Source organism: Oncorhynchus keta, chromosome 28 (assembly GCF_023373465.1).
Source record: "Oncorhynchus keta strain PuntledgeMale-10-30-2019 chromosome 28, Oket_V2, whole genome shotgun sequence".
NCBI lineage: Eukaryota > Metazoa > Chordata > Actinopteri > Salmoniformes > Salmonidae > Oncorhynchus > Oncorhynchus keta.
In genome coordinates, this window is record NC_068448.1 from 77588204 (window position 1) to 77615703 (window position 27500).

Below are 27500 nucleotides of genomic sequence, written 5' to 3' on the forward strand. Positions count from 1 at the left end.
ATTATTAAAAAACATCTGTGTATCGTTATATATACATATTGCTTTTCCAGCCTGATGGCTGTGTTCTCTCGCTATGGTCCCACAGTTTTCCCCTCTTCCATCCCATTTCCCCTTCTCTTCTCCTGCTGACTCAGACTCCTCTCCTCCATCCCATTTCCCCTTCTCTTCTCCTACTGACTCAGACTCCTCTCCTCCATCCCATTTCCCCTTCTCTTCTCCTACTGACTCAGACTCCTCTCCTCCATCCCATTTTTCCCTTCTCTTCTCCTACTGACTCAGACTCCTCTCCTCCATCCCATTTCCCCTTCTCTTCTCCTACTGACTCAGACTCCTCTCCTCCATCCCATTTTTCCCTTCTCTTCTCCTGCTGACTCAGACTCCTCTCCTCCATCCCATTTTTCCCTTCTCTTCTCCTGCTGACTCAGACTCCTCTCCTCCATCCCATTTTCCCCTTCTCTTCTCCTGCTGACTCAGACTCCTCTCCTCCATCCCATTTTCCCTTCTCTTCTCCTGCTGACTCAGACTCCTCTCCTCCATCCCATTTTTCCCTTCTCTTCTCCTGCTGACTCAGACTCCTCTCCTCCATCCCATTTCCCCTTCTCTTCTCCTACTGACTCAGACTCCTCTCCTCTCCTCCATCCCATTTTTCCCTTCTCTTCTCCTGCTGACTCAGACTCCTCTCCTCCATCCCATTTCCCCTTCTCTTCTCCTGCTGACTCAGACTCCTCTCCTCCATCCCATTTTTCCCTTCTCTTCTCCTGCTGACTCAGACTCCTCTCCTCCATCCCATTTTTCCCTTCTCTTCTCCTGCTGACTCAGACTCCTCTCCTCCATCCCATTTCCCCTTCTCTTCTCCTACTGACTCAGACTCCTCTCCTCCATCCCATTTTTCCCTTCTCTTCTCCTACTGACTCAGACTCCTCTCCTCCATCCCATTTCCCCTTCTCTTCTCCTGCTGACTCAGACTCCTCTCCTCCATCCCATTTTTCCCTTCTCTTCTCCTGCTGACTCAGACTCCTCTCCTCCATCCCATTTTTCCCTTCTCTTCTCCTACTGACTCAGACTCCTCTCCTCCATCCCATTTCCCCTTCTCTTCTCCTACTGACTCAGACTCCTCTCCTCCATCCCATTTCCCCTTCTCTTCTCCTGCTGACTCCTCTCCTCCATCCCATTTTTCCCTTCTCTTCTCCTACTGACTCAGACTCCTCTCCTCCATCCCATTTCCCCTTCTCTTCTCCTGCTGACTCAGACTCCTCTCCTCCATCCCATTTCCCCTTCTCTTCTCCTGCTGACTCAGACTCCTCTCCTCCATCCCATTTCCCCTTCTCTTCTCCTGCTGACTCAGACTCCTCTCCTCCATCCCATTTTTCCCTTCTCTTCTCCTGCTGACTCAGACTCCTCTCCTCCATCCCATTTCCCCTTCTCTTCTCCTGCTGACTCAGACTCCTCTCCTCCATCCCATTTCCCCTTCTCTTCTCCTGCTGACTCAGACTCCTCTCCTCCATCCCATTTTTCCCTTCTCTTCTCCTGCTGACTCAGACTCCTCTCCTCCATCCCATTTCCCCTTCTCTTCTCCTGCTGACTCAGACTCCTCTCCTCCATCCCATTCTTTTCCATCTCTCTCTCTCCCTCCCCTCTGTCTCTTTTCCATCTCTCTCTCTCCCTCCCCTCTGTCTCTTTTCCATCTCTCTCTCTCTCTACCTCCCCTTTCTCTCTCTTCTTCCATCTCTCTCTCCCTCCCCTCTGTCTCTTTTCCATCTCTCTCTCTCCCTCCCCTCTGTCTCTTTTCCATCTCTCTCTCTCTCTCTCTCTCTCTCATCCTCTCTCTTTTTCCATCTCTCTCTCTCCCCTTTTCCATCTCTCTCTCTCCCCTTTTCCATCTCTCTCTCTCCCCTTTTCCATCTCTCTCTCTCCCCTTTTCCATCTCTTTCGCAGCTTCTCTATTAGTGACACCAGGCTTCTAGAGCTATTGGTCACACACATCACCATGGTTACTATGTTTTAACACACACATCACCATGGTTACTATGTTTAACACACACATCACCATGGTTACTATGTTTAACACACACATCACCATGGTTACTATGTTTTAACACACACATCACCATGGTTACTATGTTTAACACACACATCACCATGGTTACTATGTTTTAACACACACATCACCATGGTTACTATGTTTAACACACACATCACCATGGTTAATATGTTTAACACACACATCACCATGGTTACTATGTTTAACACACACATCACCATGGTTACTATGTTTAACACACACACATCACCATGGTTACTATGTTTAACACACACACATCACCATGGTTACTATGTTTGCCAACACACATCACCATGGTTACTATGTTTAACACACGCTCTTCACCATGGTTACTTTGTTTGCCACACACATCACCATGATTACTCTGTTTAACACACACATCGCCATGGTTACTATGTTTAACCTACGTCGCCATGGTTAATATGTTTAACACACACATCACCATGGTTACTATGTTTAACACACACATCACCATGGTTACTATGTTTTAACACACACATCACCATGGTTACTATGTTTAACACACACATCACCATGGTTACTATGTTTAACACACACACATCACCATGGTTACTATGTTTGCCAACACACATCACCATGGTTACTATGTTTAACACACACACATCACCATGATTACTATGTTTGCCACACACATCACCATGGTTACTATGTTTAACACGCACATCACCATGATTACTCTGTTTAACACACACATCGCCATGGTTACTATGTTTAACCTACGTCGCCATGGTTACTATGTTTAGCGCACACATCGCCATGGTTACTATGTTTAACACACACATCGCCATGGTTACTATGTTTAGCACACATCGCCATGGTTACTATGCTTAACACACGCTCTTCACCATGGTTACTTTGTTTGCCACACACATCACCATGATTACTCTGTTTAACACACACATCGCCATGGTTACTATGTTTAACCTACGTCGCCATGGTTAATATGTTTAACACACACATCACCATGGTTACTATGTTTAACACACACATCACCATGGTTACTATGTTTTAACACACATGCTGGAACTAAGACCTCACTCAGTCAGCTGTATAAGGAAATAAGCAAACAGGAAACCACTCACCCAGAGGCGGCGCTCCTACTGGCCGGAGACTTTAATGCAGGGAAACTTAAATCAGTTCTACCAAATCTCTATCAACATGTTAAATGTGCAACCAGAGGGAAAAAAAATAAAAAATAATTCTAGACCACCTTTACTCCACACACAGAGACGGGTATAAAGCTCCTCCTCACCCTCCATTTGGAAAATCCGACCACAACTCTATCCTCCTCATTCCTGCTTACAAGCAGAAATGAAAGCAGGAAGCACCAGTGACTCGGTCTATAAAAAAGTAATCAGATGAATCAGATGCTAAACTACAGGACTGTTTTGCTAGCACAGACTGGAATATGTTCTGGGATTCTTCCGATGACATTGAGGAATACACCACATCAGTCACTGGCTTCATCAATACGTGCATCGAGGACGTCGTCCCCACAGTGACTGTACGTACATACCCCAACCATAAACCATGGATTACAGGCAAAAATTTGCACTGAGTTAAGGGTAGAGCTGCCGCTTTCAGGGTGCGGGACTCTAACCCGGAAGCTTACAAGAAATCCCGCTATGACCTTCGACGAACCATCAAACAGGCAAAGCATCAATACAGGGCTAAGATTGACTCATACTACACCGGCTCTGACCCTCGTCGGATGTGGCAGGGCTTGCAAACTATTACAGACTACAAAGGGAAACCCAGACGTGAGCTGCCCAGTGACACGAGCCTACCAGACGAGCTAAAACACTTCTATGCTCGCTTCGAGGCAAGCAACTCTGAGGCATGCATGAGAGCATCAGCTGTTCCAGATGACTGTGTGATCATGCGCTCCTCAGCCAATGTGATTAAGACAGGTCAACATTAACAAGGCCGCAGGACCAGACGGATTACCAGGACGTGTGCTCCGGGCATGTGCTGACCAACTGGCATGTGTCTTCACTGACATTTTCAACATGTCCCTGATTGAGTCTGTAATACCAACATGCTTCAAGCAGACGACCATAGTCCCTGTGCCCAAGAACACAAAGGCAACCTGCCTATATGACTATAGACCCGTAGCACTCACGTCTGTAGCCATGAAGTGCTTTGAAAGGCTGGTCATGGCTCACATCAACACCATTATCCCAGAAACCCTAGACCCACTCCAATTTGCATACCGCCCAAACAGATCCACAGATGACGCCATCTCTATTGCACTCCACACTGCCCTTTCCCACCTGGACAAAAGGAACACCTATGTGAGAATGCTATTCATTGACGACAGCTCAGATTTCAACACCATAGTGCCCTCAAAGCTCATCACTAAGCTAAGGAACCTGGGACCTAACACCTCCCTCTGCAACTGGATCCTGGACTTCCTGACAGGTCGCCCCAAGGTGGGGAGGGTAGGTAACAACACATCTGCCACGCTGATCCTCAACACTGGAGCCCCCCAGGGGTGCATGCTCAGTCCCCTCCTGTACTCCCTTTTCACCCACGACTGCATGGCAAAGCACGACTCCAACACCATCATTAAGTTTGCAGATGACACAACAGTGGTAGGAGGTCCGAGACCTGGCCAGGTGGTGCCAGAATAACAACCTATCCCTCAACGTAACCAAGACTAAGGAGATGATTGTGGACTACAGGAAAAGGAGCACTGAGCACGTCCCCATTCTCATCGATGGGGCTGTAGTGGAGCAGGTTGAGAGCTTCAAGTTCCTTGGTGTCCACATCAACAACAAACTAGAATGGTCCAAACACACCAAGACAGTCGTGAAGAGGGCACGACAAATCCTATTCCCCCTCAGGAAACTAAAAAGATTTGGCATTGGTCCTGAGATCCTCAAAAGGTTCTACAGCTGCAACATCGAGAGCATCCTGACCGGTTGCATCACTGCCTGGTACGGCAACTGCTCAGCCTCTGACTACAGAGGGTAGTGCATACGGCCCAATACATGACTGGGGCAAAGCTGCGTGCCATCCAGGACCTCTACACCAGGCGGTGTCAGAGGAAGGCCCTAAAAAGACCCCAGCCACCCCGGTCATAGACTGTTCTCTCTACTACCGCATGGCAAGCGGTACCGGAGTGCCAAGTCTAGGACCAAAAGGCTTCTCAACAGTTTTAACCCCCAAACCATAACACTTCTGAACAGGTAACCAATGGTTACCTGGACTATTTACATTGTGTGCCTCCCCCCAACCCCTCTTTTACACTTCTGCTACTCTCTGTTTATCATATATGCACAGTTACTTTAACGATACCTACATGTACATACTACCTCAATAAGCCTGACAAACAGGTGTCTGTATATAGCCTTGCTACTCTTATTTTCAAGTGTCTTTTTTACTGTTGTTTTATTTCTTAACTTACCTACACACACACACACACACACACACACACACACACACACACACACACACACACACACACACACACACACACACACACACACACACACACACACACACACACACACACACACACACACACAACCCACCAGAGCTACTATACTCCACTTTTAACTGTTCCATCTCAGCTTTGTTAGTGGGTTTATAACTGTGTGCTGCTCGTGCTGTAAAAATTAACTTCAGAAGTTACCTGACACTCTGTGCTCTCTGTCATTGTGTTTTAACGGTGTTAGTAGCTAAATCAGCCAATCTGTAAAGATTAACTTCAGCAGCAGGGGAATGTGGCTCGTCAGGGGGTTTCCTCAGCAATAAAGCTCTTCATAAGACATCCCCTTTAAGAGGCAGGATAGGGAGTCTTTGGAAATTGAATTTGTAAGGTGTAAACCCCCCTCCCTCCCAACCCCTCTCTCTCATTCTCTCCCTCTCTCTCTTGTGTGCTCTGTCGCTGTTTTTTGTCTCTCTCTCTCTCTCTCTCTCTCTCTCTCTCTCTCTCTCTCTCTCTCTCTGTCTCTCTGTCTCTCTGTCTCTCTGTCTCTCTCTCTGTCTCTGTCTCTCTGTGTCTCTGTGTCTCTCTGTCTCTCTCTCTGTCTCTCTGTGTCTCTCTGTCTCTCTCTCTCTGTCTCTCTGTGTCTCTCTGTCTGTCTGTCTGTCTGTCTGTCTGTCTGTCTGTCTCTCTGTCTCTCTGTCTCTCTCTCTGTCTCTGTCTCTCTGTGTCTCTGTGTCTCTCTGTCTCTCTGTGTCTCTCTGTCTCTCTCTCTCTGTCTCTCTGTGTCTCTCTGTCTCTCTCTCTGTCTCTCTGTGTCTCTCTGTCTCTCTGTCTCTCTGTGTCTCTGTGTCTCTCTGTCTCTCTGTCTGTCTGTCTGTCTGTCTGTCTGTCTGTCTGTCTGTCTGTCTGTCTGTCTGTCTGTCTGTCTGTCTCTCTCTCTCTCTCTCTCTCTCTCTCTCTCTCTCTCTCTCTCTCTCTCTCTCTCTCTCACACACACATTCTCAGATTAGGATAGAAAACACTTTACAGTTACCAAAACTGTCAAAATATTGTCTGTGAGTATAACAGAACTGATATTGAAGGCGAAAACCTGACGTGCTGTTTTTCCTGAAAGCTCTCAGTTCCATAGCCTGTCTTCACTCCATGTAAAGGGATATCAACCAGATTCCTTTTCGTATTGCTTCCACGTGGTGTGAACAGTGTTTAGACATAGTGTCAGGCTTTTATTCTGAAAAATGAGCGAAAATGATCACATCGTGTCAGTCAGATTTGTGCATGCGCGGGCGCCGGGAGCGAGACCTTTTCTCTCTCTCTCTCCTATTGAAAAGACTACCGTCCGGTTGAAATATTCGATTATTTATTGTAAAAACAAACTGAGGAGGGATTAGAAGAAACGTTTGACATGTTTCTACGAACTTTACGGATACTATTTGGAATTTTCTTCTGCCCGTCGTGACCTGCACAAGCCTGTGGATTACTGAACAAAACGCGCCAACCAAATGGAGGTATTTTGGATATAAAAATAATCTCTATCGAACAAAACTAACATTTATTGTGTAACGTGGAGTTTCGTGAGTGCGAACATACAAAGATCATCAAATGTAAGTGATTAATTGTATTGCTTTTCTGACTTTCGTGACCAATCTACTTTATCGCATGGTTTGCTTTCACCGTAAAGCTTTTTTAAAATCTGACACGCCTGGTGTATTGCACTTGTGATTTCATGAAAATTAAATATTTTTAGTAATTTAATTTGAATTTGGCGCTCTGCAATTCAGCGGATGTTGACGAAAATGATCCCGCTAACGGGATCTGTGTGGCAAGAGTTAAGACACACAGGCTACTGTACTCTTCTGCCGCTGCTTCTGCTACTGCTGCTGAGAACCACTCTATTTCCCCCCGCGCTGGTTGAGACCACAGAGATCCTGTAATTCACTATTGTTGTATTTAATTGTGCGGTTGAGACATAGGCTACTGCTGCTGAGAACCGTTGTTTCATAGCCGATTCCACTCTATTTAAGCATTGAGCACCAGACAGTCACAAAGGCCAGGCAGGAATATCCCCCTGACAAATTACCGAATTGCTTCTCTCTTCATGCTGTATAGAACTGACAAGACTAGGATAGCTGACTAAGAAACTGTATAGAATAGACAAGACTAGGATAGCTGACTAAGAAACTGTATAGAATAGACAAGACTAGGATAGCTGACTAAGAAACTGTATAGAATAGACAAGACTGGATAGCTGACTAAGAAACTGTATAGAACTGACAAGACTAGGATAGCTGACTAAGAAACTGTATAGAACTGACAAGACTAGGATAGCTGACTAAGAAACTGTATAGAATAGACAAGACTAGGATAGCTGACTAAGAAACTGTATAGAATAGACAAGACTAGGATAGCTGACTAAGAAACTGTATAGAATAGACAAGACTAGGATAGCTGACTAAGAAACTGTATAGAACAGACAAGACTAGGATAGCTGACTAAGAAACTGTATAGAACTGACAAGACTGGATAGCTGATGAACGTACTGTATACTGTAACACAGACAAGACTAGGATAGCTGACTAAGATACCTCTCCGCCTCTCCCCTGTCTCGTTACCTCTCCCCCTTTCCCCTCTCTCTTTACCTCTCTCTCTCTTTACCTCTCCCCCTCTCCCCTCTCTCTTTACCTCTCTCTCTCTTTACCTCTCCCCCTCTCTCCATCTCCCCATCTCTGCTCTCTCTCTTTACCTCTCCCCCTCTCCCCTCTCTCTTTACCTCTCTCTCTCTTTACCTCTCCCCTCTCCCCCTCTCTCTTTACCTCTCTCTCTCTTTACCTCTCCCCCTCTCTCCATCTCCCCATCTCTGCTCTCTCTCTTTACCTCTCCCCCTCTCTCCATCTCCCCATCTCTGCTCTCTCTCTTTACCTCCCCTCTCTTCCTCTGTCCGTCTTTCTGACGTGTCTCTGTTCTGCTGTTCCTGCTAGGAGATGATGGCCAGTCTGATCAGCCAGACCCCAGACCACCCTCTCCCCTCTCTCTTTACCTCTCTCTCTCTCTTTACCTCCCCCTCTCTTCCTCTGTCCGTCTTTCTGACGTGTCTCTGTTCTGCTGTTCCTGCTAGGAGATGATGGCCAGTCTGATCAGCCAGACCCCAGACCGCCCTGTCCCCTTTCTCATCAGTCACCTGCAGACCAAGCCAGGCAGCCCCGGCAAGCTGCACAGAACACTGCCGGGCTCCGCCGCTCTGTGGGCCCAGAGCGATGCAGGTAGGAGCGCAGACACAGATGCATGTACACGTACACGCCTACACTCAGAAGCTCACGTAAACTCACAGGGCATGCACGTGTGAGCAATCGTGTACACACATACGCAGTACACGCAAACGGTGTTGTTATAACTAACCTTGTTAGTAATGAGATTCTATAGATGGGACACACAATTTAGTCCCATTCAAAATACTATTTTTCCTAACCAATAACCCTTACCCTAACCTAACCTTAACGCCAAAACCTAACCTTAACCCTGAACCTAAACCTAGCTCCTAATCCTAAACCTAAACCTAAGTCGAACACTAATTCTAACCTTAACCCTAAACCTCAACCAAGCTCCTAATCCTAAACCTAAACCTAATTCTAACACGAATTTGAACCTTAACCCTAAATCCCCTAAAAAAAGCATTTGATCTTATGGGGACCAACAAAATGTCACCAGTTGGTGAAATGTGTGTTTGTTTACTATTCTTGTGGGGACTTCTGGTCCTCACACAAGTATAGTTAAACACGTCCACACAAACACACATTCCTAGTCATTGTGTGTACTACTGTTCCCGCGGAACCTTCTTCTCTCAGCAGAGAGTAAAGGAGGTCCTGACTTCAGGAGTTACCAGAAGCCCTGGCAGATCCACCCGAACAAACCCAAGAAATCAAAGAGTGACCTGGCAGTGTCTAACATCTCCCTTCCTTCAGCAGAATCAAAGTCCTGTGAGTATAGTATATATCTACTATATCTACTGTATCTACTGTATATACTATATCTACAATATATACCATATCTACTATATCTACTGTATATAGTATATCTACTATATATACCATATCTACTATATCTACTATATCTACTATATATACCATATCTACTATATCTACTATATATACTATACTATATCTACTATATATACCATATCTACTATATATACTATATCTACTATATCTACTATATCTACTATATATACCATATCTACTATATCTACTATATATACCATATCTACTATATCTACTATATCTACTATATCTACTATATATACCATATCTACTATATCTACTATATATACTATATCTACTATATATACCATATCTACTATATCTACTATATCTACTATATCTACTATATATACCATATCTACTATATCTACTATATATACTATATCTACTATATATACCATATCTACTATATCTACTATATCTACTATATATACCATATCTACTATATATACCATATCTACTATATCTACTATATATACCATATCTACTATATATACTATATCTACTATATCTACTATATATACCATATCTACTATATCTACTATATCTACCATATCTACTATACTATATCTACTATATATACTATATCTACTATATCTACTATATATACTATATCTACTATATCTACTATATATACTATATCTACTATATCTACTAGATCTACTATATGTACTATACTATATCTACTATATATATTATATATACTATATCTACTATATATACCATATCTACCATATTTACTATATATACCATATCTAATATATATATACCATATCTACTATATATACCATATCTACTATATCTACTATATATACCATATCTACTATATCTACTATATCTACTATATATACCATATCTACTATATCTACTATATCTACTATATATACTATATCTACTATATATACCATATCTACTATATCTACTATATATACCATATCTACTATATCTACTATATATACTATATCTACTATATCTACTATATATACCATATCTACTATATCTACTATATCTACTATATATACTATATATACTATATCTACTATATATACCATATCTACTATATCTACTATATCTACTATATATACCATATCTACTATATCTACTATATATACCATATCTACTATATCTACTATATCTACTATATATACTATATCTACTGTATCTACTATATATACTATACTATATCTACTATATATACTATATCTACTATATCTACTATATATACCATATCTACTATATCTACTATATCTACTATATATACCATATCTACTATATCTACTATATCTACTATATCTACTATATCTACTATATATACTATATCTACCATATCTACTATATATACCATATCTACTATATCTACTATATCTACTATATCTACTATATATACCATATCTACTATATCTACTATATCTACTATATATACCATATCTACTATATCTACTATATCTACTATATATACTATATCTACTATATCTACTATATATACTGTATCTACTATATCTACTATATCTACTATATATACTATATCTACTATATCTACTATATATACCATATCTACTATATCTACTATATCTACTATATCTACTATATCTACTATACTATATCTACTATATATACTATATCTACTATATCTACTATATATACCATATCTACTATATCTACTATATATACCATATCTACTATATATACTATATATACCATAAGTCGCTCTGGATAAGAGCGTCTGCTAAATGACTTAAATGTAAATGTAAATGTACTGTATATACTATATCTACTATATCTACTATATCTACTGTATCTACTATATATACTATATCTACTGTATCTACTATATCTACTATATGTACCATATCTACTATATCTACGATATATACCATATCTACCATATCTGCTATATATACTATATACTCTATATACCATATCTACCATATCTACTATTTATACTATATCTACTATACTATATCTACTATATCTACTATACCATATCTACTATATTTACTATATATACTATATCTACTATATCTACTATATCTACTATACTATATCTACTATACTATATATACTATATCTACTATATCTACTATACTATATCTACTATATCTACTATATATACTATATCTACTATATCTACTATACTATATATACTATATATACTATATCTACTATATATACTATATCTACTATATGTACTATATCTACTATATATACTATATCTACTATACATACTTTACTATATCTACTATACTATATCTACTATATCTACTATATATACTATATCTACTATACTATATCTACTATATATACTATATCTACTATATATACCATATCTACTATATATACTATACTATATCTACTATATACCATATCTACTATATCTACTGTATATACCATATCTACTATATATACCATATATTCTATATATACCATATCTACTATATCTACTATATATACCATATCTACTATATCTACTGTATATACCATATCTACTATATATACCATATATTCTATATATACCATATCTACTATATCTACTATATATACCATATCTACTATATCTACTATATCTACTATATCTACTGTATATACTATATCTACAATATCTACTATATATACGATATCTACTATATCTACTATATCTACTTTATGTACCATATCTACTATATATACCATATGTACTATATATACTATATCTACTATATATACCATATCTACTATATCTACTATAAATACCATATCTACTCTATATACCATATCTACTATATCTACTATATATACTATATCTACTATATCTACTGTATCTACTATATCTACTATACTATATCTACTATATATACTATATCTACTATATCTACTATATATACTATATCTACTATATCTACTATATATACTATATCTACTATATCTACTAGATCTACTATATGTACTATACTATATCTACTATATATATTATATCTACTATATCTACTATATATACCATATCTACTATATCTACTATATATACCATATCTACTATATATATACTATATCTACTATATATACCATATCTACTATATCTACTATATATACCATATCTACTATATCTACTATATCTACTATATATACCATATCTACTATATCTACTATATCTACTATATCTACTATATCTACTATATATACCATATCTACTATATCTACTATATATACCATATCTACTATATCTACTATATATACTATATCTACTATATCTACTATATATACCATATCTACTATATCTACTATATCTACTATATATACTATATATACTATATCTACTATATATACCATATCTACTATATCTACTATATCTACTATATATACCATATCTACTATATCTACTATATATACTATATCTACTATATCTACTATATCTACTATATATACTATATCTACTATATCTACTATATCTACTATACTATATCTACTATATATACCATATCTACTATATCTACTATATATACTATATCTACTATATCTACTATATCTACTATATATACCATATCTACTATATCTACTATATCTACTATATCTACTATATCTACTATATATACTATATCTACTATATCTACTATATATACTATATCTACTATATCTACTATATCTACTTTATATACCATATCTACTATATATACCATATCTACTATATCTACTATATCTACTATATATACCATATCTACTATATCTACTATATCTACTATATATACTATATCTACTATATCTACTATATATACTATATCTACTATATCTACTATATCTACTATATCTACTATATCTACTATATCTACTATATATACCATATCTACTATATCTACTATATCTACTATATCTACTATATCTACTATATCTACTATATCTACTATATATACCATATCTACTATATCTACTATATATACCATATCTACTATATCTACTATATATACCATATCTACTATATCTACTATATATACCATAAGTCGCTCTGGATAAGAGCGTCTGCTAAATGACTTAAATGTAAATGTAAATGTACTGTATATACTATATCTACTATATCTACTATATCTACTGTATCTACTATATATACTATATCTACTGTATCTACTATATCTACTATATGTACCATATCTACTATATCTACGATATATACCATATCTACCATATCTGCTATATATACTATATACTCTATATACCATATCTACCATATCTACTATTTATACTATATCTACTATACTATATCTACTATATCTACTATACCATATCTACTATATTTACTATATATACTATATCTACTATATCTACTATATCTACTATACTATATCTACTATACTATATATACTATATCTACTATATCTACTATACTATATCTACTATATCTACTATATATACTATATCTACTATATCTACTATACTATATATACTATATATACTATATCTACTATATATACTATATCTACTATATGTACTATATCTACTATATATACTATATCTACTATACATACTTTACTATATCTACTATACTATATCTACTATATCTACTATATATACTATATCTACTATACTATATCTACTATATATACTATATCTACTATATATACCATATCTACTATATATACTATACTATATCTACTATATACCATATCTACTATATCTACTGTATATACCATATCTACTATATATACCATATATTCTATATATACCATATCTACTATATCTACTATATATACCATATCTACTATATCTACTGTATATACCATATCTACTATATATACCATATATTCTATATATACCATATCTACTATATCTACTATATATACCATATCTACTATATCTACTATATCTACTGTATATACTATATCTACAATATCTACTATATATACGATATCTACTATATCTACTATATCTACTTTATGTACCATATCTACTATATATACCATATGTACTATATATACTATATCTACTATATATACCATATCTACTATATCTACTATATACACCATATCTAATATATCTACTATATATACTATATCTACTATATCTACTATATCTACTATACTATATCTACTATATATACTATATCTACTATATCTACTATATATACTATATCTACTATATCTACTATATCTACTATATATACTATATCTACTATATATACTATATCTACCATATGTACTATATCTACTAAATCTACTATATATACTATATCTACTATATATACCATATCTACTATATCCACTATAGATACTATATCTACTATATATACCATATCTACTATATATACCATATCTACTATATCTACTATATCTACTATATATACCATATCTACTATATCTACTATATATACTATATCTACTATATATACCATATCTACTATATATACCATATCTACTATATCTACTATATATACTATATCTACTATATCTACTATATCTACTATATATACCATATCTACTATATCTACTATATATACCATATCTACTATATCTACTATATATACCATATCTACTATATATACTATATATACCATAAGTCGCTCTGGATAAGAGCGTCTGCTAAATGACTTAAATGTAAATGTAAATGTACTGTATATACTATATCTACTATATCTACTATATCTACTGTATCTACTATATATACTATATCTACTGTATCTACTATATCTACTATATGTACCATATCTACTATATCTACGATATATACCATATCTACCATATCTGCTATATATACTATATACTCTATATACCATATCTACCATATCTACTATTTATACTATATCTACTATACTATATCTACTATATCTACTATACCATATCTACTATATTTACTATATATACTATATCTACTATATCTACTATATCTACTATACTATATCTACTATACTATATATACTATATCTACTATATCTACTATACTATATCTACTATATCTACTATATATACTATATCTACTATATCTACTATACTATATATACTATATATACTATATCTACTATATATACTATATCTACTATATGTACTATATCTACTATATATACTATATCTACTATATCTACTATATATACTATATCTACTATACTATATCTACTATATCTACTACATATTCTATATATACTATATCTATTTTATATACTATATCTACTATATATACTATATCTACTATACATACTTTACTATATCTACTATACTATATCTACTATATCTACTATATATACTTTATCTACTATATATACTATATCTACTATATATACTATATCTACTATATATACTATACTATATCTACTATATATACCATATCTACTATATCTACTATATATACCATATCTACTATATATACTATATCTACTATATATACCATATCTACTATATCTACTATATATACCATATCTACTATATCTACTATATATACCATATCTACTATATCTACTATATATATTATATCTACTATATATACCATATCTACTATATCTACTATATATACTATATATACTATATCTACTATATCTACTATATCTACTATTTATACTATATCTACTATACTATATCTACTATATATACCCTATCTACTATATATACTATATCTACTATACTATATGTACTATATATACTATATCTACTATATATACTATATATACTATATATACTATATTTATTTTATAGGAGGAAGGAGGGGAGAGTAGAAGGCGATAGCAGAAAGAGAGAGATAGAAGGTGTGAGGCAAAGCGAGAGAGAGAGACAGATCGAGACATGGGAGGGGAAGGAGAGAGATGGGGAGAGGAGACGGCGATAGTAGAGAGAGAGAGACAGATCGAGACATATGGGAGGGGAAGGAGAGAGGAGGGGAGAGGAGACAGCGATAGTAGAAAGAGAGAGAGAGACAGATCGAGACATATGGGAGGGGAAGGAGAGAGGAGGGGAGAGGAGACAGCGATAGTAGAAAGAGAGAGAGAGACAGATCGAGACATATGGGAGGGGAAGGAGAGAGGAGGGGAGAGGAGACAGCGATAGTAGAAAGAGAGAGAGACAGATCGAGACATATGGGAGGGGAAGGAGAGAGGAGGGGAGAGGAGACAGCGATAGTAGAAAGAGAGAGAGAGACAGATCGAGACATATGGGAGGGGAAGGAGAGAGGAGGGGAGAGGAGACAGCGATAGTAGAAAGAGAGAGAGAGACAGATCGAGACATATGGGAGGGGAAGGAGAGAGGAGGGGAGAGGAGACAGCGATAGTAGAAAGAGAGAGAGAGACAGATCGAGACATATGGGAGGGGAAGGAGAGAGGAGGGAGAGGAGACAGCGATAGTAGAAAGAGAGAGAGAGACAGATCGAGACATATGGGAGGGGAAGGAGGAAGGAGGGGAGAGGAGACAGCGATAGTAGAAAGAGAGAGAGAGACAGATCGAGACATATGGGAGGGGAAGGAGAGAGGAGGGGAGAGTAGAAGGCGATAGTAGAAAGAGAGAGAGAGACAGATCGAGACATATTGGAGGGGAAGGAGAGAGGAGGGGAGAGGAGACAGCGATAGTAGAAAGAGAGAGAGAGACAGATCGAGACATATGGGAGGGGAAGGAGGAAGGAGGGGAGAGGAGAAGGCGATAGTAGAAAAAGAGAGAGAGACAGATCGAGACATGGGAGGGGAAGGAGAGAGGAGGGGAGAGGAGACAGCGATAGTAGAAAGAGAGAGAGAGAGACAGATCGAGACATATGGGAGGGGAAGGAGAGAGGAGGGGAGAGGAGACAGCGATAGTAGAAAGAGAGAGAGACAGATCGAGACATATGGGAGGGGAAGGAGGGAGGAGGGGCAGAAACTTCAATAATTCAGCATTGCTCTCATTCTCATGCCAGTTCCCGTCTATTTCAGGCTGTGGTCAGACCATCACTCACAATCAGGAGGAAATGAGAGAGAGGACTTGTGTCTCCTCTGGCTGCTTCTCCCTGCCTCTCTCGCTCTCTCTCTCTCTCATTGTTCCTTAAAGCTTTGTCAGTCTGGCAAAATACACGAAACAAGAGCTGTGCTCTTCGCAAAGCTGCACCAGAACATAATGGGCTTATATACTTAGTATTCAGTTCGTCATTTAGAGGATTTTTTGTTGTTTTCTGTAACAAACCGACCTGTAAAAGAAGAAACAAACATTCCAAGTTAAAAGCTCTAATGGAAGACAACAGTTAAAATGCCATGAAATAAAATGTTGTTTTCAGTAGGTATCTCTCCTTACCTTCTCTGTTGGTATATAATCCAACCCACGATCCTGGCATTGCAAGTGCCATGCCCTACTAACTGAGCCACACGGGACCACAGGATACCCTCCTCCTTCTTGGTCAAATAGTCCAGAGGTGTGTTTTGGGTCATTGTCCTGTTGGAAAAACAAATGATAGTCTCACTAGGCGCAAACTAGATGGGATGGTGTATCACTGCAGAATGCTTTGGTGGTCATGCTGGTTAAGTGTGCCTTGAACTCTAAATAAATCACTGACAGTATTTTTTGGGGGGGGATTTCTTCATTTTTATTATTTTAACGTAGAAAATTGTAAATAGAAAGAAGAAAAAACCTTGAATGAGTAAATGTGTCAAAAATGTAGTGCATGTGTGCCACATTCCAAACACAAACCTTTCTCAAGGCGATCATTGATTGGATGAGAAGAGATGGTGAGAGGATTTCAATTGTTCTCGTATCCATATAGGAAGTAACAGGGGTCATAATGGGTTTGAAGCTAGGGCTTCACATGTCTATATCTCCTCATTCATCAACTGGGGCGGCAGGGTAGCCTAGTGGTTAGAGCGTTGGACTCGTAACCGTGAAGGTTGCGAGTTCAAACCCCCGAGCTGACAAGGTACAAATCTGTCGTTCTGCCCCTGAACAGGCAGTTAACCCACTATGTTCCTAGGCCGTCATTGAAAATATGAATTTGTTATGTAACTGACTTGCCTAGTTAAATAAAGGTAAAATTAAATACATTGGGGGATACATTGACTTTCCTCCAAGCTTTTCCATAAAGATGTGTATAGGTGGTGTGTAGGTGGTGTGTAGGTGGTGTATAGGTGGTGTATAGGTGGTGTATAGGTGGTGTATAGGTGGTGTGTAGGTGGTGTGTAGGTGGTGTATAGGTGGTGTATAGGTGGTGTGTAGGTGCTGGGGTGTATAGGTGGTGTATAGGTGGTGTATAGGTGGTGTGTAGGTGGTGTGTAGGTGGTGTGTAGGTGGTGTATAGGTGGTGTGTAGGTGGTGTGTAGGTGGTGTATAGGTGGTGTATAGGTGGTGTATAGGTGGTGTATAGGTGGTGTGTAGGTGGTGTATAGGTGGTGTATAGGTGGTGTATAGGTGGTGTATAGGTGGTGTATAGGTGGTGTGTAGGTGGTGTATAGGTGGTGTGTAGGTGGTGTATAGGTGGTGTGTAGGTGGTGTATAGGTGGTGTATAGGTGACGCTGTTCTACGGTTGTGGTTGTGTTCCAGTACCGCAATCTATTGAGCAGCCGTGGTGGGAATGGAGGGAGAGAGGAGACTTCGATGAACTCAACCTCATCCTGCAGGAGAGCAAGACGCTGGGCAAGGCTCTGGAGAACCTGTCCCGTAGTGAGTACACTAACTAAACCCTAAGACTGTACCCTAAACACTTACTCTAAACCCCGAACACTTATGCTGTACCCTAAACCCTCAACTCTAATGCAGTACCCTAATCCCTAGCACGAAACCGTAAAGCCTAATAATGTACCCTAATTCCTGAACCCAAGACTCTACAGAACCTGTCCCGTAGTGATGGAGAGAATACATTCACTAACTCCTGAACCTTAATACATCTACTATCTCCTGAACCTTAATACCTCTACTAACTCCTGAACCTTAATACATCTACTAACTCCTGAACCTTAATACATCTACTAACTCCTGAACCTTAATACATCTACTAACTCCTGAACCTTAATATCTCTACTAACTTCTGAACGTTAATACATCTACTAACTCCTGAACCTTAATATGAATACATCTACTAACTCCTGAACCTTAATACATCTACTATCTCCTGAACCTTAATACATCTACTAACTCCTGAACCTTAATATGAATACATCTACTAACTCCTGAACCTTAATACCTCTACTAACACCTGAACCTTAATACCTCTACTAACTCCTGAACCTTAATATAAAAAAACTCTACTATCTCCTGAACCTTAATACATCTACTAACTCCTGAACCTTAATACATCTACTAACTCCTGAACCTTAATACATCTACTAACTCCTGAACCTTAATACATCTACTAACTCCTGAACCTTAATACCTCTACTAACTCCTGAACCTTAATACATCTACTAACTCCTGAACCTTAATACATCTACTAACTCCTGAACCTTAATACATCTACTAACTCCTGAACCTTAATACCTCTACTAACTCCCGAACCTTACTATAAATACATATACTAACTCCTGAACCTTAATACATCTACTATCTCCTGAACCTTAATATGAATACATCTACTAACTCCTGAACCTTAATATGAATACATCTACTAACTCCTGAACCTTAATACATCTACTAACTCCTGAACCTTAATACCTCTACTAACTCCTGAACCTTAATACCTCTACTAACTCCTGAACCTTAATACATTTACTATCTCCTGAACCTTAATACCTCTACTAACTCCTGAACCTTAATACCTCTACTAACTCCTGAACCTTAATACCTCTACTAACTCCTGAACCTTAATACATCTACTAACTTCTGAACCTTAATACATCTACTAACTCCTGAACCTTAATACATCTACTAACTCCTGAACCGTAATACATCTACTAACTCCTGAACCTTAATACATCTACTAACTCCTGAACGTTAATACATCTACTAACTCCGGAACCTTACGATAAATACATCTACTAACTCCTGAACCTTAATACATCTACTATCTCCTGAACCTTAATACCTCTACTAACTCCTGAACCTTAATACCTCTACTAACTCCTGAACCTTAATACCTCTACTAACTCCTGAACCTTAATACATCTACTAACTTCTGAACCTTAATACATCTACTAACTCCTGAACCTTAATACATCTACTAACTCCTGAACCGTAATACATCTACTAACTCCTGTACCTTAATACATCTACTAACTCCTGAACCTTAATACCTCTACTAACTCCTGAACCTTAATATAAAAACCTCTACTATCTCCTGAACCTTAATTAATCTACTAATTCCTGAACCTTAATACATCTACCATCTCCTGAACCTTAATATGAATACATCTACTAACTCCTGAACCTTAATATGAATACATCTACTAACTCCTGAAACTTAATACCTCTACTAACTCCTGAACCTTAATACCTCTACTAACTCCTGAACCTTAATACATCTAATAACTCCTGAATCTTAATACATCTACTAACTTCTGAACCTTCATACATCTACTAACTTCTGAACCTTCATACATCTACTAACTCCTGAACCTTAACACCTCTACTAACTCCTGAACCTTAATACCTCTACTAACTCCTGAACCTTAATATAAATACATATACTAACTCCTGAACCTTAATACCTCTACTAACTTCTGAACCTTAATACATCTAATAACTCCTGAACCTTAATACATCTACTATCTCCTGAACCTTAATATGAATACATCTACTAACTCCTGAACCTTAATATAAATACATCTACTAACTCCTGAACCTTAATACATCTACTATCTCCTGAACCTTAATATGAATACATCTACTAACTCCTGAACCTTAATATGAATACATCTACTAACTCCTGAAACTTAATACATCTACTAACTTCTGAACCTCAATACATCTACTAACTCCTGAACCTTAATACATCTACTAACTCCTGAACCATAATACATCTACTAACTCCTGAACCTTAATATGAATACCTCTACTAACTCCTGAACCTTAATATGAATACCTCTACTAACTCCTGAACCTTAATACATCTAATAACTCCTGAAACTTAATACCTCTACTAACTCCTGAACCTTAATACCTCTACTAACTCCTGAACCTTAATACATCTAATAACTCCTGAATCTTAATACATCTACTAACTTCTGAACCTTCATACATCTACTAACTTCTGAACCTTAATACATCTACTAACTCCTGAACCTTAATACCTCTACTAACTCCTGAACCTTAATACATATACTAACTCCTGAACCTTCATACATCTACTAACTCCTGAACCTTAATACCTCTACTAACTCCTGAACCTTAATACATCTACTAACTCCTGAACCTTAATACCTCTACTAACTCCTGAACTTTAATACATATACTAACTCCTGAACCTTCATACATCTACTAACTCCTGAACCTTAATACCTCTGCTAACTCCTGAACCTTAATACCTCTACTAACTCCTGAACCGTAATACATCTACTAACTCCTGAACCTTAATACATCAACTAACTCCTGAACCTTAATATGAATACCTCTACTAACTCCTGAACCTTAATACATCTAATAAATCCTGAACCTTAATACATCTACTAACTTCTGAACCTTCATACATCTACTAACTCCTGAACCTTCATACATCTACTAACTCCTGAACCTTAATACCTCTGCTAACTCCTGAACCTTAATACCTCTACTAACTCCTGAACCTTAATACCTCTACTAACTCCTGAACCTTAATACCTCTACTAACTTCTGAACCTTCATACATCTACTAACTCCTGAACCTTAATACATCTACTAACTCCTGAACCTTAATACCTCTACTAACTCCTGAACCTTAATACATATACTAACTCCTGAACCTTCATACATCTACTAACTCCTGAACCTTAATACCTCTACTAACTCCTGAACCTTAATACATCTACTAACTCCTGAACCTTAATACCTCTACTAACTCCTGAACTTTAATACATATACTAACTCCTGAACCTTCATACATCTACTAACTCCTGAACCTTAATACCTCTGCTAACTCCTGAACCTTAATACCTCTACTAACTCCTGAACCTTAATACCTCTACTAACTCCTGAACCTTAATACGTCTACTAACTTCTGAACCTTCATACATCTACTAACTCCTGAACCTTAATACATCTAATAACTCCTGAATCTTAATACATCTACTAACTCCTGAACCTTAATACCTCTACTAACTCCTGAACCTTAATACATATACTAACTCCTGAACCTTAATACCTCTACTAACTCCTGAACCTTCATACATCTACTAACTCCTGTACCTTAATACATCTACTAACTCCTGAACCTTAATACCTCTACTAACTCCTGAACCTTAATACCTCTACTAACTCCTGAACCTTAATACATCTACTAACTCCTGAACCTTAATACGTCTACTAACTTCTGAACCTTCATACATCTACTAACTCCTGAACCTTAATACATCTACTAACTCCTGAACCTTAATACATATACTAACTCCTGAACCTTCATACATCTACTAACTCCTGAACCTTAATACCTCTACTAACTCCTGAACCTTAATACATATACTAACTCCTGAACCTTAATACCTCTACTAACTCCTGAACCTTAATACATCTACTAACTCCTGAACCTTTGTAAATACAGACCAGAGTTTAGTGTTTGAAAGTTCCTTGGCATTTTGTCTCCCGCTGATGAACTTTTCTGCTCTTCACAGGTATCGCTGTTTCTGATGAACTTGATCAGGTAACTACTTACAACTGCAGTCGTGTTTCTTTTTAAATGTACATCATGAAAATGATATTTTTTTGCGTGTGTTTGATCGCGGTTTCTGTGTGTGGCTCAGTTGGTAGAGCATGTGGTGCTTTCAACGCTAGGGGTGGAGGGTTTGATTCCCACGGGAATGTGTGTGTGTGTGTGTGTGTGTGTGTGTGTGTGTGTGTGTGTGTGTGTGTGTGTGTGTGTGTGTGTGTGTGTGTGTGTGTGTGTGTGTGTGTGTGTGTGTGTGTGTGTGTGTGTGTGCGTGTGTGTGTGTGCGTGTGTGTGTGTGTGTGTGAAAATAATGACATGCAACAATCTCATGGGACCGACATCCATCCTCTGAAACTTTAATAAGCTCCTCTTTCTGTAGTACGGAAAAAAACTTTGTTTTATACACTGTCTGTCCCTGGTTCTACCTCAACACAATAATGAAAGAACTCAGTTTGTTCGGGAGACAAAACATTTGATTTGATCACTGGGGCCGAGCTTCCTGCCATCCAGGAACTCTATACCAGGTGGTGTCAAAGGAAGGTGTATCCAGGTGGATAGTTCTGTTCATCGATGGTGAGTCCTCCAGATGGATAGTTCTGTTCGTCGATGGTGAGTCCTCCAGGTGGATAGTTGTGTTTGTCGATGGTGAGTCCTCCAGGTGGATAGTTCTGTTCATCGATGGTGAGTCCTCCAGATGGATAGTTGTGTTTGTCGATGGTGAGTCCTCCAGGTGGATAGTTGTGTTTGTCGATGGTGAGTGCTCCAGGTGGATAGTTGTGTTTGTCATTTGTGAGTCCTCCAGGTGGATAGTTGTGTTTGTCGATGGTGAGTCCTCCAGGTGGATAGTTGTGTTTGTCGATGGTGAGTCCTCCAGGTGGATAGTTGTGTTTGTCGATGGTGAGTCCTCCACGTGGATAGTTCTGTTTGTCGATGGTGAGTCCTCCAGGTGGATAGTTCTGTTTGTCGATGGTGAGTCCTCCAGGTGGATAGTTCTGTTCATCGATGGTGAGTCCTCCAGGTGGATAGTTGTGTTTGTCATTTGTGAGTCCTCCAGGTGGATGGTTCTGTTTGTCGATGGTGAGTCCTCCAGGTGGATGGTTCTGTTTGTCGATGGTGAGTCCTCCAGGTGGATGGTTCTGTTTGTCGATGGTGAGTCCTCCAGGTGGATGGTTCTGTTTGTCGATGGTGAGTCCTCCAGGTGGATGGTTCTGTTTGTCGATGGTGAGTCCTCCAGGTGGATGGTTCTGTTTGTCGATGGTGAGTCCTCCAGGTGGATGGTTCTGTTTGTCGATGGTGAGTGCTCCAGGTGGATGGTTCTGTTTGTCGATGGTGAGTCCTCCAGGTGGATGGTTCTGTTTGTCGATGGTGAGTCCTCCAGGTGGATGGTTCTGTTTGTCGATGGTGAGTCCTCCAGGTGGATGGTTCTGTTTGTCATTGGTGAGTCCTCCAGGTGGATGGTTCTGTTTGTCGATGGTGAGTCCTCCAGATCGATAGTTTGTCGATGGTGAGTCCTCCAGGTGGATGGTTCTGTTTGTCGATGGTGAGTCCTCAGGTGGATGGTTCTGTTTGTCGATGGTGAGTCCTCCAGGTGGATGGTTCTGTTTGTCGATGGTGAGTCCTCCAGGTGGATGGTTCTGTTTGTCATTGGTGAGTCCTCCAGGTGGATGGTTCTGTTTGTCGATGGTGAGTCCTCCAGATCGATAGTTTGTCGATGGTGAGTCCTCAGGTGGATGGTTCTGTTTGTCGATGGTGAGTCCTCAGGTGGATGGTTCTGTTTGTCGATGGTGAGTCCTCCAGGTGGATGGTTCTGTTTGTCGATGGTGAGTCCTCCAGGTGGATGGTTCTGTTTGTCGATGGTGAGTCCTCCAGGTGGATGGTTCTGTTTGTCGATGGTGAGTCCTCCAGGTGGATGGTTCTGTTTGTCGATGGTGAGTCCTCCAGGTGGATGGTTCTGTTTGTCGATGGTGAGTCCTCCAGGTGGATGGTTCTGTTTGTCGATGGTGAGTCCTCCAGGTGGATGGTTCTGTTTGTCGATGGTGAGTCCTCCAGGTGGATGGTTCTGTTTGTCGATGGTGAGTCCTCCAGGTGGATGGTTCTGTTTGTCGATGGTGAGTCCTCCAGATGGATAGTTGTGTTATATGCCTGTATGCCTGCAGTTCGACAGATTGTTTTTATTGTGTTGAGGTTTGGTTCTGTATTGAGGTTTGGGTGGATGGTTCTGTTTTGGGTTGTATTGGATGGTTCTGTTTGTTGTATTGAGGTGGATGGTTTGTTTTGATGGTTTCCAGGTGGATAGTTCTGTTTGGGTTGTATTGATGGTTTGTGTTGTATTGTAGGTTTGGGTTGTATTGAGGTTTTTATTGTATTGAGGTTTGGGTTGTATTGAGGTTTGGGTTGTATTGAGGTTTGGGTTGTATTGAGGTTTGGGTTGTATTGAGTTGTATTGATGTGTGGTTGTATTGGGGTGTCTTGATGTTTGGGGTGTATTGATGATTGGGTTGTATTGAGGTTTGGTTGTATTGGGGTGTTTTGGTGTTTGTGTTGTATTGAGTTGTATTGGGTTATATTGCTTTTTTGGTTGTATTGATGTTTGGGTTGTATTGATGATTGGGTTGTATTGATGTTTGGGGTGTATTGATGTTTGGGGTGTATTGGGTTGTATTGATGTTTGGGGTGTATTGGGTCTTATTGGGTTGTATTGATGTTTGGGTTGTATTGATGTTTGGGTTGTATTGGGTTGTATTGGGTTATATTGATTTTTTGGTTGTATTGATGTTTGGGTTGTATTGATGTTTGGGTTGTATTGATGTTTGGGTTGTATTGGGTCGTATTGGGTTGTATTGATGTTTGGGTTGTATTGATGTTTGGGTTGTATTGGGTTGTATTGATGTTTGGGTTGTATTGGGTCTTATTGGGTTGTATTTGGGTTGTATTGATGTTTGGGTTGTATTGGGTTGTATTGATGTTTGGGTTGTATTGGGTTGTATTGATGTTTGGGTTGTATTGGGTCTTATTGGGTTGTATTGGGTTGTATTGATGTTTGGGTTGTATTGGGTTGTATTGATGTTTGGGTTGTATTGGGTTGTATTGATTTTTGGGTTGTATTGGGTTGTATTGGGGTTTGGGTTGTATTATGTTGTATTGGGTTGCTTTGGGGTGTGTTTGGGTTGTATTGGGTTGTATTGATGTTTGGGTTGTATTGGGTTGTATTGAGTTGTTTGGGTTGTATTGGGTTGTATTGATGTTTGGGTTGTATTGGGTTGTATTGATGTTTGGGTTGTATTGGGTTGCATTGGGTTGCATTGGGTTGTATTGGGTTGTATTGATGTTTGGGTTGTATTGGGTTGTATTAGGATGTTTGGGTTGTATTGGGGTTGTATTGATGTTTGGGTTGTATTGGGTCTTATTTGGTTGTATTTGGGTTGTATTGGGGTTGTATTGATGCTCGGGTTGTATTGGGTCTTATTGGGGTGTATTGGGTTGTATTGGGTCTTATTGGGTTGTATTGGGTCTTATTGGGTGGTATTGGGTCTTATTGGGGTGCATTGGGTTGTATTGGGTCTTATTGGGTGGTATTGGGTCTTATTGGGGTGCATTGGGTTGTATTGGGTCTTATTGGGTGGTATTGGGTCTTATTGGGGTGCATTGGGTTGTATTGGGTCTTATTGGGTTGTATTGGGTCTTATTGGGTGGCATTGGGTTGTATTGGGTCTTATTGGGTGGTATTGGGTCTTATTGGGGTGCATTGGGTTGTATTGGGTCTTATTGGGTTGTATTGGGTCTTATTGGGTGGCATTGGGTTGTATTGGGTTGTATTGATGTTTGGGTTGTATTGGGTGGCTTTGGGTTGTAATTATGTTATATTTGGTTGTTTTGGGGTGTGTTTGGGTTGTATTGGGTCTTATTGGGTTGTATTGGGTCTTATTGGGTTGTATTGGGTTGTATTGGGTTGTATTGGGTTGTATTGGGTCTTATTGGGTTGTATTGAGTTGTATTGGGTTGTATTGGGTCTTATTGGGTTGTATTGATGTTTGGTTGTATTGGGTTGTATTGGGTTGTATTGGGTTGTATTGGGTCTTATTGGGTTGTATTGGGTCTTATTGGGTTGTATTGATGTTTGGGTTGTATTGGGTCTTATTGGGGTGCATTGGGTTGTATTGGGTTGTATTGGGTTGTATTGGGTCTTATTGGGTTGTATTGGGTCTTATTGGGTTGTATTGGGGTGTATTGGGTTGTATTGGGTTGTATTGGGTCTTATTGGGTTGTATTGGGTTGTATTGGGTTGTATTG

At 38.5% G+C, this 27500-nt stretch overlaps 1 pseudogene; it reads left to right on the plus strand.

Annotated features, from left to right (window-relative positions):
* LOC118378024 (uncharacterized protein C8orf34 homolog) overlaps positions 1 to 27500 on the plus strand; it is a 131061-nt pseudogene that overhangs the window by 31900 nt on the left and 71661 nt on the right.